The sequence below is a fragment of the Serinus canaria genome, chromosome 10, assembly GCF_022539315.1.
Source record: "Serinus canaria isolate serCan28SL12 chromosome 10, serCan2020, whole genome shotgun sequence".
Classification (NCBI taxonomy): Eukaryota; Metazoa; Chordata; class Aves; order Passeriformes; family Fringillidae; genus Serinus; species Serinus canaria.
The window spans coordinates 4,942,505-4,957,088 of NC_066324.1; positions in this window are offsets into that span (position 1 = coordinate 4,942,505).

Genomic DNA, 14,584 nt, shown 5'->3' on the forward strand with positions numbered 1-14,584 from the left:
CAAATGTGACCTACTTCCATCTCCCCCTCCCCCTTCCCTTCAGATATTCACGTCATCTATTAAGGGAGGGTGGGGGGGAGAAGGGAGAAGCTAAATTTACGAGGTCTGGTGGGTTCTGGAGTCTGGGTGCTGGGAAACAGGTGTTGGCAGTTCGCTAGAGTGTCAGTCAACTTTTGGAGATGAAGTCATTAGGGAGGTAGTCTCCTCGGAACAATCTGGTGGTTTCAGTCGGAGTTAATTTATACCGAAAAAAAAAAAAAAAAAAAAGAGAGAGAGAGATGGGAAAAAAAAAAAAAAAAAAAAAAAAAAGGAAAGAAAGGAAAAAATAAAAGAGCCTGTAGAAATACCGAAGGGGACAAACATAACGAGAACAGATTCACACTCCCACAGATTATGCCACTTGGAAGTCACATCCTGAGAAAAATAGCCGGCTCTCGCACAGCAGCGGCGCGGGGCGGGCGCGGGCTGCGCCGGGGGGCGCGCCGGGGCGGCGGGGCTGGGAGGGCACAGCCGGGGGCAGAAAAGGTCCTGTCTACTCCCCTGGCCGCCCCGCACCTCCACCGCCTCCGCTCCGGCTCCCAAGGCGACAACTGTCCGGGAGGCGACCGGCCAGGGTCACCTTCTGCCCGTGTCTCCCCCCACCCCGCCGGCAGCGGGGCTGGAAATTGCCGGTGACCCTGAACTGTTCCCGGCTGTCTGTGGAAAGGCCGGCGATCCGCGGGCCGAGACAAAAGGTTTCATGTGCACAAACACAATCTCCTTCAGGCCTGAGCACGGCGCTGCTCGGAGCCGGGGCTGGCGGCCGCTCCGTGCCGGTGAGCCGAGGGGCGGCGGGGGGCGGCGGGGAGGGGGGGCTCCGGCAGCGCCCGGCTGGGAGAGCCCGGCAAAGGCGTGGTGCGAGCTCTGCCTGCGAGGCATCATGGCATATCATGTGCTTCAAAAGATGGGGGGGGAGAGGAAAGGAATGATGCTCAGATCCCATCGCCCACCCCCCTTTGCAGTTGGGTGACAAATCACCTCCGTTGTATCAACCACTTGTTTCTTTTAGTATCGCGGGGAAAGATTTCATTAATGCTCCTCCAGCTCCCCTTTTTTCCCCCTCCCCTCCCTCCAAATCTATTTTCTTGCTCAGAGTGTGTCTTCTAATCATAATTAAAATCGTCTCATATACATCGGCGTCTCTTGTGTGCATATTGAATTGCAGGTGACTGGGCGGAATGTTATTTCACTCGTGTCTCTCATTTTTACATTTACACTCACACGAAAACCACAACAACAACAACAACAACAACAGCAACAACAACCAAAAGGGGAGGGGGGGAAGGAAAAAAGCAAAAAGCCCCCCAGCTCCCCGGCCGGAGACAAGGTGGGTCGTGAGCAGCGACAGGAAGGCGATAGTCACGATCGATGCTTTACCAGGCGGCCGGCACGCACCACGACCAACCCCACGGCCAGCCCGCTACTTCACTTAATATAATTAAGATTAAAACTGAAGTGCTGGCGGAGGCAGCGGGTGTCGCTGGGTCGCAAGGACAGCAGCGAGATCTGCTGCCCCCGTTCAGGCACGCAGGGGTCACTTCTATTTAGCGATTTCCACCTTATTTCCTATCTCCTGCTCTTTAGGTGCGGGCTGCGCCTGTGCGTGGCGGTGCGCGTAGGTTCCGCTCTGGCACTGGGCAGAAAGCTCACCCAGATGACCTTTTCCCTTTTTTTTCCCCCCTTAAAAAGCAGAGAAAGATGATCTCTGGGCCGTTATTTACAGCCTCGTAATTAAGTCAATATGATGGTTTCGAACCAGAGTCCCAGTCCCACTCGAGGTGGAGCGAGAGGGGCTGAAGCCAAGTTTATTGTCTGTCACTTCAGGGGATGGGGGGTTAATTTAAGCGCTATTGGTCTTATTTCTCTGCGTCCGAGGCCACAAGCAAAGCACAAACCGAAGTGCTGGGTGTTTATTCCAGGCGATGTGACAGTCTGGATGCAAGGCGAGGAGGGAGTGTGGGAGAGTTCAGACGAGGGCTGAACCAGCCCCGTAAGCAGGGCTGAAACAAGTGTCTTCTTTTTCTTCCAGGCTTACATGAGGGTTTATCATTCGTTTCTTTTTCTTTACTGATTTTTTTTTCTTTTTTTTTTTTTTTTTTAACCAAACAGATACGCTTTGCTCATTTAATTTCCCGACCCCGTATTCAGCCTCTGCACCTTAAAGTCCTTTGAGCGATAGGTCCGCGTTTATACCTCCTCTGGAGCAAGTGCAAAACACACTTCAGCTCAAGGGCTGGAGAAAATCCTTCTCCGCAAGCAGAAGCTCTGCTGAGCAGCCTGGTGCTGCTGATTATATAGTGCAACTTGAAATGATCTCAGCCGGTGGAATATTAATCAAATCAATCAGGGTTGACAAATGAGAAATATTTGAGGGAAGGTGGTAATTTACAACTTTGTTATTAGTTAAGAATCTCCCGCCTTGTAAGAGTAATTAATAACTCCTGGATGGGAACAATTTGGAGACGGCAAGAAGACGGCATCTTGAAATAAAGCAGGGTAAAGAGAGGGGTTGAGAAGTGAACTGCGCCTCCGTGGAAGAGAAATTGCAAATGATTTTTTAAAAGATGTCTACGGGGGCATTATATACATAATCTGTACATTATGTATACACAAGTATAAATATGGAATGATCAGGAGAGCGAGCGAGGGAGACTGGACAGGAGATAAATACTGAAAAAATAAATCAAAACATTGATTCTCGTGGTCACGTCTCCCGTCCAAAGATTAGATGAAACGCTGGGTTTCAAAGTACTTCAAAGAAATGATCCCCAAAAGGCAAAAGTGCAAGGCAGAAACCAAAGGAGTGAGTCCGGAGTGATTTGAGAAATGTATTTTTCCCCCTCTCTCTCGTTCACCCACACTCCCCCTCTTCCATGCCTGATAAATGTGAAGACCCCTTTTCTCCCCAACTCCCGCTCAGATGGGAAAACTCAATTGTCTGCAATGTTTATAGTGTTAACCCTACTTATCTACAGAACCCTCCCCTCCCCACCCCTCCCTTTTCACTTTCCATAGACACACATTGATTATTAGACTGTATGGACCCCCCTCCTTTTCCACAACCCCACCCTCAACAACTGACCAAAATAATGACTTGTTGGAAAACTATAAATCATTTTTGTGTTTGAATCCCTGAAGACTCTATTTAAGTAAATAGGCTTACTGTGAAACAATGCATAGATCCAAGTCCTTCTCCGGATTGCTTCCAAATGCTGCCATCTCCAAAACTTTTATTTACAAGAGAAGAAGAGGAAGAAGGAGGGGAAGGTTAAAAAAAAAAAAGGAGGGGGAAAAAAAAAAACAACCCAAACTTTGGCAAACTTTATCTCTTCTTTATTATAAGCTTCAGCCTCGCCTTGGTAAGCCCCAGCCTGTTCTACAAAAGGTGGCTAGAGATTGAGATTTATTGGTTTCCAAATGAAAAGATTCATTCGATATAAGAGGTTAACTCAAAGTTCCTTAAACCGTGACTAGCATTGGCAAGGAGCTTTGCCTAGTCAGCACAAAGGCAGTTCAAAGAAACCTTTAAAAATACACACAGATATACATACACACAAACACACTCTCACACTTTAGCCTCAACTGCAATTTTCTTTTCATTTTTGTTTCTTTCTGCCATTACAAAGCCCTGAGCCCCTTTGTAGGTAGCTGGAGGTTTTTTTTTTGTTTTTTTTTCTCCAAGCTGAACTTTGCCATTTTGGTGTTGACCAACCCCCTTTTCTTTTGCAACCAGTGAATGAAAAGACTCGATGAAGAAAAAAAAAAAAAAAGAAAAAAAAAAAAGAGAAAAGATTAAGAAGTAAACGGGGCGAACAAAAAAAAAATCCTTCTAATTTATAGCGAGCAGAACAACGTTTAAAAAATAATACAACCCCAAAGAAAACCCCAAATCCGTGCAAAGAGGGGGGGTCAGGCAAGGTGACACGGGAGAGAAAGGCAGCCCCGCGCTGCCGGGGGTGCTCGGAGCGGGCCGGGCGGGTTTGGGGTGCTGTCACCACACATGTCCCCGCGTCCGTCTGTCCGGCTGTGCGTCCGTGTGCGCGCCCCGAGCCGCACACAGCGGCTGCGGGCTGGAGGGCTCCGTCCTGTGTGTGGAGCCTGAGCTATGGAAATGGTAATGAGGGAAAATTAACCCGGCCGTTTGTTACATTGCAGAGAGATCAATGCCTGACCCGGGGCTGAAGGATAGCTTACTGCTGCAGGAAAGATATGAGATAATCGCTCTGAAACACACTGGTGGCGGGGACAAACAGGCACCCATTTGAATATCAGTAGTAATAATAATAATAATAATAATAATAATAATAATAATAATAATAATAATAATAATAATAATAATAATAATATCAACAACATCAAGGTCTCGCCAGAGCGTGCGAGGAGCTGGAGTGGGAAGGTGCTCAGAGCAGCGCTGGCGGTGCTGGGGCTGTCCCGGGGGACGCTGCGGACCCCGCAGCCCGACTCGCCCCGTGCCCCGGCCCCACCGCTCCCCGGGGCTGCCGCATCCCCGCAGCGGGACCCGAACGGGAGCACGGACGGAACCTCGGCTTGCGGGGATATTAGAGCTGGGAGAAGCTGACCTTTTTGGGATTTAATGGGTTTTTTTCAGTGAGACCTCGAAATAAAACATGAGAAGATGAGGGGGTTGGACAAATTCAGCTGGAGGAGAGAGACTGAGCTGCTGTCTAAAAAGCAGCCAGCGGAGGCTAATGAGACCTTTGGGGTAGGAAAAGTGTATTTTTTTTTTTTTTTCCCTTTACTAAGACATCAGTAAACCCACAAAATTGAAAATAGTGACAGTGCAAAATGAATCATCCTCCTATAAAGGGACTGGGAAACACAAAACACGAGCGGGGAGGGGGTGTCTATCAGGCGTGGAACATAATAAAAATATATTTTTTAAAGGCAGCTGAGGAAGGTGGCAGGGTTCTTCCCATGTTTCAGAAGACAATATGGGCAGTGTGATGTGCTCTGACCTGCCTCCTATTGTACAAGTTCGCCATTGGCTTCAGAAAGGGAAAGATCGAGTTTTATCTGAATAAAGTCCAGCAAACTTTGCTGGATGGCAGCCCTTCCTCTCACTGCTCCTTTGAGCCTCATGCGGTGTCAATGCAAAAACCAGTCTGGATGTCAACGTCTCATTTAAGGCTTTATCCTCAAGATATTTTGCATATGCTTCTGTCAGAGTTTATTATTATTAATGTTGTTGTTATTATTGTTTCTTTTAGTGAGCTTTTTTAAAAAAAAAAAAACCAACTTATTTTTAAAGCTAAGTGAAACTGTCTGCCGAGAGGATGAAATTTGAGGTCACTGTACAGCTAATTTCCAGGGGTCGTTCACTAATAACGACGCAGGAGTTAAGGCAGAAACTTGTTGGCTGAGATTAGATTCTGCAGGAAGGAAAACCTGCGAGTAGAATCCATTACATCTGCAGCGGGGGACGACTTTCTTGTCCAGAAAAATAAACATTGCAAAGAATAAGGACGGACAGTGATCTCCAAGGAAGAAACGGAAGGCGCTGGGATGGTTTGGGATGATTTGGGATGATTTGGGATGCCCGGAGCTGAGCCCCAGCCGCTGCGGCCCCAATGCCAGAGCCCTGCAGCGGGTGGGGAGCAGCCCCGCTCCCACCGCCAAGCTCAGGCAGCAGAAATGTGGTCTGAAAAAGGCTCTGGGGCAAGGGAAAAAATATTGGGGAAGGATGGAAAATCGCACTTAAGATGACTAAACAGTTTGTGATCAAGGGAAGAAAGCGGCTGGTGAAGCCGCTTTCAAAATTCGGATTATCTTTAAACCTGGGAATTAAGAGTGGCTGAATGTGGCTTCGCCTGCGGGGTGGGAGTTTGTGGGTAGCGAAGAATAAAGTTTGAACCCTAGTACCTGGCCAACAGAAATAATCACGGGAATGGTTAAAAAGACGCTGGGGAAGTATCAAACGGAAAAACAAACAAACAAACAAACAAACAAAAACAAATCGCGAAACTTCCCGGAAAGCTCGAAAGGGCACGAAAGAGGGGACTGGGAGGGGGAGGGGGGTGGAAAAAGGGAGAGAAAAATGATTCTGTGATGCCTGGATATTCCGACAGGAATGAATGAAAAATGAGAAATCGGAGAAGCGATTCTGTGCAGCTAAATGGCAGGGACTTAAAATTTACATCTGGAGCAGAGCTGTCCTCGGCAAGTCGTTCTTGCTCTTTGATATCATATATATTTATGTATTTATACACGTATTAGCAACAAGTATTCAAGGATAGAAACTAATTGATTCTGAAGTTTCTTGGAATTTGTCCAAAGAGCAATATAGTTTTAATTGTACATTGCTTAAAACTCCATTTCTCAAACAGTGTGAAACAAGTCATAAAAGTCATAAAGCGTATCACTGTTTTTTCCCCGCGCATAAATACTCATCCAGTACCCTCAATTCTCTCCTGATACTCCTAAGAGGTGTGAAAATAATTTCGAATACATGTAACTAAATCATTACAGAAACCTGGAAATTGGTAATGCATTTAAACTGATTTAGAAGGCACTTCTGATTTTAACTTTTAGTGGGAAAAGAAAATTAAAAAAATAAGATTAAGACACCTTCCCAACTGTTTCTACTTACCCACGAGCAAGAAAGGTTTTGAAATCTAATTTTAAACCTGAGCACTAATGTTCCAGTTGGGCTAATGAGGTAGAACTGGGTTACTGTGCAAAGTACTGGGGTGGAGATAAAAATGCCTGTAAAGTTTATATACATTTCTGTTTTGCTCATCCCGCCCTTGGAAACACAGCCAGCAGCATCCCCAGCTAATCAGCCAGAACCAACCTCAGAGAGCGAACTTTTGTTTTTCAATTAACGACACTATATTTTCAGCATTAGAGGCCATGGCTATAAATATCTGACTATTTCTCTTAAAGAAAAAAAAAAAAAAATTACGACAGAAGACTGACTGCCCCCTCCCCCCCCCTTTCCCTGCACACCCACACTTTTCGTGTCTAAAATTAGCAGGAAAACTATGCACTGGAGAGAAAGTGCGATGTAGCTAAAGGCAGGGAGGCTTCATTAGTTCCTGCAAAGGCTTGGGTTGGAGCTGGGGCCGGAGCGCCAGCCATCAAAGGAAGCCAACTGCATCTTTGCAGATCATTTTGGCGCTTCAGAGAGCGATTCAGGCTGGAAATCTGTAAAATCCACGCAAACCTTTCTCCTCTCGCTACTAGGCACCCTTTGACACAGTTGTATTGAAGTTGGGGCTGGAAGGTCCTTGGAGGTCTCCGAGTGTGACAGTACTTAGAATAGCGGGTAGATGGCACAATTTTCTAACATTTAGAGAGAAGAACCCACGCTGGGAGCAATAAGTCCATTTAAAAGCCCTTTATTTAAAAGGAACAAAGATAACTGACAAACAAAGTACAGAGACATCTCAATGAAATTTCTAGAGAAGAATAAAAAACTCTCTGCAAAGGAAAACACAAGTTCTCGGGTTTATTTATTGTTGTTTTAAGTACAATACTGAAATTAAATTAAATTAAAATGTAGATGTATCTAACAAGCTCCCAGAACTGAGGATGTTTAAATCAGGGGATCCAGGATAGTAAGATACGAGCAGCTATTTGAAAGGAAGGAAATTCAGAAAATAAGGGTAATGTTTCAGAGTGAATACAGCTCTCACATGCCCGTTGTTTAAAGAGCTCCATCACATCAGCACATGCAATTTTTTTTTCCAAGGCGAATCGGAGAAAGATGTGGTCAAGGGTGTGTGTGCATGGGGGGGGGAGGGGGGGGAATAAAACCAGGGAAGAAGGGGGAGGGGGAAGAAATCTGAGGTTAGGAGCTACTTTCTAGGAAAGGGAAATAATCTTACAGGCGCTATGTGGCTGCATTTCAGTAATTTTTTTTTTTTTTTTTTTTTGGACAGTGCTTGAATCCAGCAATGAATGGTGCTTCTTTCTGAGTTCATTCCTTTTGTACGCATGCAGGGTATTGAGTAGGGTTCAAAGCAAAGGCTAAGAAAAAGGAGAGAGAAATTTCAGCAGAGGTAGGCAGCATCTCTGCGAGGTGCTGTGCCTCCTGAGAGCCGCTCGCAAGCCTTTATGAAGCGACACGCAGATAATTCAGGGACAATTTCCCCCCCTTTTATTATTCATCTTGGACTTCGAAACTCGACGGGTTTTGATACCGAACACACGTATGTTCGATATTTTGGGACTGAAGGAAAAAAAAATATGTGAAAGTAGGGGGGAGAAGGGAGAGGGTGATGCCGAGAAATTAGACATTGATCCGGGTTTGATCGAGTCTGGGAGCTTCCACCAGCAATAAGCAGGCAAACACTCCCAAAACAGAGACAAACGCACGCTCCCATCTCCACTGATTGTGTTAAAAAGGAGGGAAATAAAAGGAGGACGGGTGAAAAAAGAAAAAAATAAAAGAAAAAGCGAAGGGGAAAAAAAGGCAATAAGCTGTATGTTCCCTCGAATCTGTGGTGCTGTAAAGAAATCAGTTTCCGTATAAATGATTGTATTTGGGTGGGTGCTTTTCCGACTTATTTGTTGAGTAAATCTCTCTCACCGCGCTGAAGGCGAATCCCTGTTGATAAATCCATCATTACCGTTTGGATACAGGGAGACAGCAGCGCCACTAAATTTATCTTACATTTGTAGCGCTTTAATAGACATTTATTAAATGCTTTCAGAGAGAGACATGGGGCGCCTGATTACATCCTAGTTATAGACAGAACATAAAGACACACGTTAACAGCAATTTACAAGAAGGAGGGAGGAAAAAAAAGAATAAAAAAAGGAAACAAAAGAAAAGGCAAAGTTTGGGAGTGAAGCTGCTGGGAAGCAGGCAGCGTGCGCTTCTCCGTATGGCCGCTAAATACCAGCTTTTTTCTCCTGCATTTCTGGGAATATTAATGGTGGCCTAGAGATGTGTGTGCATGTCTCCATATAGAGTACGAGCCACGCACTCGCACAGGCAGATGAGCGCGTATGGATCAAACAAGGCGACGCAGATTTCTGTTCCATTCCCCAGCACACAAGAATACAGGAGAGCATTTACAATAGATTCATCACCCTCTTCCACACTCGCCCTCCACCCCCTTACCCCTCTTACACCCCCTCCCAGCACACACCCCCCCCCTCGCCAGCTTTTAACTCTAATTTCAATCTTCTTCAACTGGAGAATCTCCAGGGACCTGGGCAAACTTGTGTAAAATAGTTAAACCAAGCGTGTTTCAAAGAGGATTGCTGAGTTCCTCTTCCTGCCTTAATAAACCGAAAGGCCCAGTTCAAAGAAAACACGCTGGAATCAAAATTCAAAATATCTCACAACTCGCACGGATGGAGCAGGCTGCGAGCGATGGATAAGGCTTCGTGCGTTGGTGGTCATGTAGTGACAAACATTTCACCCTCTTTTTTTTTTTTTTTTGTGTATGGAAACCCTTCTTTTGAGTTGTTTCTCCCTTTCTTAAATATACACGTATATTTTAAACCTTTCTATTTGCTTTCAAACCCCTTTCTTCCAGCGTCTCTCAGGTACAGGTTTAAAGCCACCTCTCGCTTTTATGAAGTTAAGCCGCTCCTGCAGAGATCTGATCAAATTCGGGTTCACGCCGCTCACTGCCCTCCACTCCACAGAGCGCCCGCACCGCGGAGCCTCTGCCTCAGGACCAAGGATTTACACGCACGTACATGGATACATTTTGTTTTAGGGCGTCTCGCAAGGCTCGCCTCCGCGTTACCTTCCCACCACCCGAGTCACTCCAAGGGCAGCATCGCCCGGATAACACATGGAGCTCGGAGCTTCTCCTCCTCTAACACCGCGTGGGTCGCCTTTCACCGGGGACAGGGACACACACACACACACAGGCACATCCACACAAGCACAGAGCTGATCCCTGCACCTCCAGGAAAATAAATAAATAAATAGCCACCGCGTGAAACCTTCCCTCCACCTCTGCCCTTCTGCGAGAACACTTCTTCTATCTAAAAGTTTCCTAAAGAAAATAAATACAAGTGACACAGTGGTGGGGGAAAGCTCATTAGTTCGTTGTCCAAGTCTAATAAAAGAACAGAAGTGCAAATTATAGAGTTCAGCTTCAACACACGCTCTGTCAACTAAAATCAACCGAGTGCAGCCTTGATTCAAATAGCTGCGAAGTTGGTCCGCAATTCAAAACCACCTTCCCCCTCCTCTCTTCCCCTTCCCACCTCCACCCTCCGCCCTGCCGCAGGGACATTTGGTTGGAAAAATATTGTTCCAAGGAAGGTAATGATAAAGCTTAACATTAGGAAGAGGAGTGCGCAAACTCATTTCCCCATCGGTAATCCCAATGAAAGGAGCGTGGTGCTTCGCTGGGAAGGGCTGGGACGGGGGCTGCGTGTGTGTGTGGATCGGGGGGAGGGAGGAGGGACAGGACTCCTGAAATAACATCTTCTTTCCAGCAAGGTAGAAGAAGAAACGGCCCCTTTGTTTTGATAATTAGCTAAGCCCAAACTAGGAAAGCAGATGTGTTTGCTTAGCTAATCATAAGACAAGTTTCTTTCAAAGAACTTCATTGAGCGATGGCAATTCCGAAGGAAGGAGAAGGATTTCATTTTCCTCTCTCCCTTGCCTCCCACCCCCCTCTATTTTTATTATTATGGGGTTTTTTTCCCCCCTATACTTCTAATATGATAGAAACGCTTCCGATTACCTAGATGGGAAGAAAGCAAACCCTCTTCATCATAGCACCGGGCTCGCCCCCGGAGCAGCGCAGCCACCTCGGGCTCTCCCTGCTGCACGTTACCAGCCAGATCTGTTGACATTTTACGTGGGGGGGGATGGGTAGAGAGAGGGGAGGAAAAAAAGAGAAGTGGGAAAAATAAAGTTTTAATGACATGTATGACATATTAAATTAGGCAGTTTTACAATTGGGTTTGAATGCGATGCTAACTGATTACAACTGTGTTATCAAAAGGGTGATAAGATTTATAACTTCGCGAGCACAAGCCTCTCCTCTTAATGACAATAGATGTTCAATAGCAGAAATCTGGTTTCTATTTCCCAAGAAGAGACGCTGTGTGTCTCCGTTGCCCCTTTATTACCGCAGGATTCAAGATCCTCTCTAAAACAGCTCGGCACTTGGAAATCCACAGGCCAGGAATACCTTTATGGTCCCTATTAACTACTGTGTTATTTACACTTTCGCTGGTGCTTCTCACTCAATACCCGTATCACATACGAGGGGATAAGACAGCCTCTCTCCTTGCCTTTCGCTGGCTGTTTTGGGTTTATATTTTGCATTTTTTTGCTCTACAAAAGGTGGGGGGGGGGGAAGGGGAGAAGGGGGAAATGAAAAAAAACAACCCCACAGCTCTGTCCCTTACACCCTTCTCCTCCCCAGCTCCCTAAACCAACACATTAAGCAAACTTTAAAAACTGGGTTCCTATTACAAAGCAGCGCCCAGGACTAACTGCTTTAAAATTACTGCATAATTAGATTTAGTTGAATTTCACCATTAATTAGGCAGCCGCACTGCGGGGAGCCTTTGAAATCTGAGAAAATGGGAAAAATCATCTGAAGCACGTTTTTTAAACCCAACTTCAATAAATCCTGACAAGGCCTGCATTTCTCCGTGTATCTCTTTCCATTCTACAAAGCAAAGCGAAGCGAGCGCGATCCCCAGGACCCACTAAAGTTTTAATTAAAAAAAAAAAAAAAAAAAAAAAAAAAAAAAAAAAAAGAGAGAGAGGAAGAAATAAAAATAAAACCCATCTCCATTCCCACATCCCGCTCGCTATCAGCGGCGGTTACGGAGCGCCTCGAAACACCCTTGCCTCTTCCTCGCTATCCCTCTTTCTCTCTCCCCCTTTTCTTTTCTTTTTTATTATTTTTTCCCTCTCCCCCCTTCCCTTTTCTGGCCCATCCCGAGGATGCCGCTCTCCCTGCGGGCGCAGACCCCGCTATCCCACCCGGGGTCGGTGTGACCCCGCTGCACCGCGCCGCGCTCGCACGGGGGAGATGCTTCCACAGGTCATTGACATGCGGATGGGATACGGGCTCCAGGGGAAGCGCCGCCCGCGGCCGCGGCCCCGGCCCCGGCCCCGGCCGAGCCCGGCCGCTGTCGGGCGGGCCGCGGGCGCTGCGCCGGGCGCGGAGCGGGGCCGCGGGGCCCCCCCCGGCTGCGCGGGGCGAGCGGCCCGGCCGGGGCCGCCATGTTGGCTGAGCTCACGGACCCGCCGCCGCGGACTTTCCCACGCGTCGCCCCCGCGGCCGCGCAGCCCCCCGCTCCTCCTCCAAACCTCCAAAAAAAAAAAAAAAAACCTCCGGAAAAAAAAAAAACCGCCCACCCCCAAAAATAAAACCACCTCCCACCGGGCCGGGCCGGCCGCCGGCGGCGCGGCCCCCGCGGCAGAGCCCCGCGCACGGCCCCGCGCCCGCGCACGGAGATACGCGCGCGGACGCGCTCGCATCTCCGCGCGGTTGCACACGCGTTCACGCACACGGACACACGGACACACGGACACGCTCACACGCGCGGGCTGGCACCGCCCGCCCGGCGCCTCCTCCGGCCCCAGCCCCCGCTTTTGTCTGAACTTGGGGAGCCGCCTCCTCCCGCGCCCCCTCCGCGCCCCGCGGGGCCGCCGCCCCCCCGGCGGGGCCGGGGGAGGTTTGGGAGAGCGGCGGCGGGGAGGGGAGAGCAGAGGAGAGGAGGAGGAGGAAGGGGAAGGGGGGGTGAAGAAGACCTTTCCCGAGCTGTGGGTTGCACCGCGGGCGGCTCCGCAGCTCTCGCTGTCGTTCCGGGTCGCCTTTGGGTCTTTCCCCGCCAGTCTCGGTGGCAGGGGTGGGGGGGGAAAGAAATACAGCGAGCTAAGATCAGATTAAAGCAGAAAATATAATAAAAGGGAGGGTTGGGAAGTGGGGGAACCGCAAGGAAAAAAAATAAATTAGACACTTAGAGGGAAAGAGTCGCCATGTTTAACAGCTTTTTTTTTTTTTCTTTTCTTAAAAAAAAAAAAAAAAAAAAAAAAAAAAAAGGATCTCCTCAATTCAACATAGAACAAGCTTCTCCATCCCAACCCTCCTCTTTTGTCCAATTCAATCTTTGGATAGATCTTTTGTTCTAACTCAGCATGAAAAGAAAAACTTTCTTTAAATGCTATAAACTTAAAACTAACTGAAGTCCCTAAACAAATCCTCCTCTGAGCATTCCAAACATATATACACGGGGCTTGTGTGTGTGCGTGTGTGTGTGTGTGTGTGTGTGTGTTTTTATTTAACCCTGGTGCATTTTCTGTTTACTATTATTCTCTGTGAACCAAAGCTCGCTGCAAGAAACTTATAAATACAGAGATAGCTTACAGGCTTTAAAACATAAAAAGCAGAGAATGTTTTGGATTTGAAAATCATAAATTATAATTTAATGCCAATAACAATTTACAACAAATGGTTGTTTACAATAAACTAACACAAAACAAACAAGTCAAGATCCTGTGTTCTTAGTAAGCATAAAAACTTCACACACACACACTCACATGGATAGCACTTGCAATAGAAAAAGCTAAATCTAGAGGTCAGCAATTCCCCTGCAATAATAGTATATTTATATATTTATATATATTTATATATTTATAGAAAAGGAGCCATGATTCAGATGTAAAACTCTGCTCAAATTCACAGTCATACGCCCCTCAGCCCCCAGTACAGATGTGTCTAACTGGAACACACTAAAGATCAGGGTTTAATCGACTTTACAGAATGATCTCTCTCCCTCCCTCTCTCTCTTTTTGTGAAACCACAACATGGTGTAGTTACGTGTGGTAAAAAGGGAGAGGGGGAAGCCTCAGACAAGAACAAAATTGCAAGCTTTCACATACAAAGCATCTGCTATAGACCAAGGGGAGGGCGGGCGGGGGGAGAGAGAAAGAAAAGAGAGGAAAAAAAAAAAAATGACACGCACACACACACGAAATAATGTATCAATCCCTTGCAAAAACCACATCATCTTGCCTTCCTTCAGGTTTGGGTTGGGTTATTTTGTGGTTTTGGGGTTTTTTTCTGCCTGCTCGGGATAGCACTCAATTGCCCAGTGGTGTGTCCGGTGCTATGCCACCCGCCCAGGCAGGTCCCAGCGCCGGTGGGAGCTGCGCCTGTGCCAGGGCTGCAGGAGAGGGCCCTGTGCCTCCACACACAGGGGACATCCAGGGACGCCCACGCGTGTCTGCGTGCCAGCATACACACAGACATATAGCCCATATGGAAAAGAGAGAGATGACCTGTGGTCATGCTTTCACAGTCTAAGGTTTAAAAAATAAAAAATAAAATAAAAATAATAATAATAAAAAAAGAAATCCACTTGAGAGTATATATACATTAAAAACCGACTCCTCAGTGCTAGAAGCTAAAGCCACTCCATTTGAAGACCTCTCAATGACAACGATAGATGGCAACTACGGAGTATTATAAAAAATCACACATACTTAAAGAAAACTCATTGCAAACAACTGACCTATATTTACAATACTGCTATTACCTTGCTTGAATGATCTTGTGCGCGTATGTCAGACATTTACAAAAGA